The following is a 1,885-nucleotide window of genomic DNA, read 5'->3' on the forward strand; positions in this document are numbered from 1 at the left end:
CCAATGTCTACTTTTTAAACTTTTTCTCCACCCAAAACAGAAATTCAGTATTCAATGAGCAACAACTCATGGTTAGATATTTTTGAATGGGTGGCTTTGGTGCTTTTTCTACTCTGTTCCTTTTCCTGGAGATTCCTTTTCCACTCTGTTTTTCCTGTCCCTTCCTATCTATAGAGGAGGATTTACAAGGGGCTTCAAAAAATTTCATGAGAAAATTAAAATATCTTTTAATTCTAAGGAAGAAATCTCTGGGTAGTACAAACACTGGGGTGAGGGGGAACCCTGCTAAATGCAAATCTACCCAGATGTGCTTTGGAAGAAAGTCCTGGAGAACTACTGGAAAACCAGCCATTGACAAAATATGGAGCACAGTTCTACTCTGGACATGCATAGGGTGGCCACAAGTCAGATGTGATTTGACAGTAGTTTTTGTTTGTTTACTTGATTACGAAAACTTAAGCTTCAGGAGTTCTCGGGTACACATCCCCTTCCAAGGCCCTGGGAAGGACCCTAGCAATGTGTTCACATGATAAACTAAAAAAAATCCAAACTATAACAACCAAACTAGTTGATTCCAACTCTCAGTGGGTTACTCCAGGTGTGCCAGAGAACTGGGCTCCGTTGCATTTTCAAAGGTTGTGCTCTTTTGGAAGAAAGAAGCCAGATCTTTCTTCCAAAGTTCCTCACAGTGACTTTGAAGCACCAACCTTTCCTGTAACTCAGCATCACCCACGGACTCCTTCACATGTTAGTGAATTAAATTTTTTTTATAAAAATAAGAGATCTTAACTGCAATGGATAATTTCATTGCTCTTCCCCACCCATTGTGTTGCAGCATTGGAGAAGCTACGTGGTACATTTCTATTCTTGACCTGAATATCCTTTGTTCTTGTGCACATCTTCATGACATCATTTACTTGGGTTAAACTGTGTGCACAACACCCACATTTGATGCTACCTTTACCGTCACCCAAAATAACAAGTACCTGCTCTCTCCTTTCCTCCGCCTCTGCCCCTATCCTGGTACCCATACAAATCCCTGGGTTTGCACTTTGGGATCATGACACTGAATGAATTAGCACAATGCGTGGTGGAAATATTCCTGGAAGTCCCTCCTAAACCAAGACAGTGCCAAATAACTTCATATGGGATTGAACGTGTAGCTCACTAAAGATGAGCTTTGATATACTTTCTCCTGGACAGAACCCCCAAATGTGTGGTTCAAGTCCTGCAGCATGAGCCTGTGACATGGTAAGGACTCTCGTTATATTTTTCGGAGTCCCTAGGTGGTGAAAACAGTGAATGCATTCTGTTACGGAAAGATTATCAGTTTAAGTCCAACCAGATGTACCTTGGAAGAAACACATAGTGTTCTTTTGCAGAAAAATCAGCCACTGAAAACTCTATGGAGCACAGTTCTACTCTGACACACATGGGGTTGCAGTGAGTTAGAGTTGACGTGACAACTGCTTTTTAAAATACATTTTTCAAGACTTGGAAGGGAAACTTGAACATTGTTGTTGTTGTTAAGTACCTTTGAGTTGGTTCTGACTCATAGCTACCCTGTATAGTATTTCTGAGGAGTGGCTGGTGCATTTGAACTGCTGACCTTGTGGTTCACAATCCAGTGCTATACACTGATATAAGATGTAAAACAGAGTTTGTTAAAAGTTAATAGATTTTTTTGAATGTTTTATTGTGAATTATGTGATAGTTTACATGGGAGAACAATTGGTTTACATTCATCCTATTGTATATTTTTTCATTGCCGTGATTACAATCCCCTCCATGTATCATCAATCAACCAACCAAAAGGTATACCCTGCAAGCCTGCCCCCCGGTCAAGCACACAGCCCCTTTCCCTCTCTGTGTCTAAAGTCCCCAG

This window comes from Chrysochloris asiatica, unplaced genomic scaffold (genome assembly GCF_000296735.1).
Source record: "Chrysochloris asiatica unplaced genomic scaffold, ChrAsi1.0 scaffold00156, whole genome shotgun sequence".
In the NCBI taxonomy this organism is placed as follows: domain Eukaryota; kingdom Metazoa; phylum Chordata; class Mammalia; order Afrosoricida; family Chrysochloridae; genus Chrysochloris; species Chrysochloris asiatica.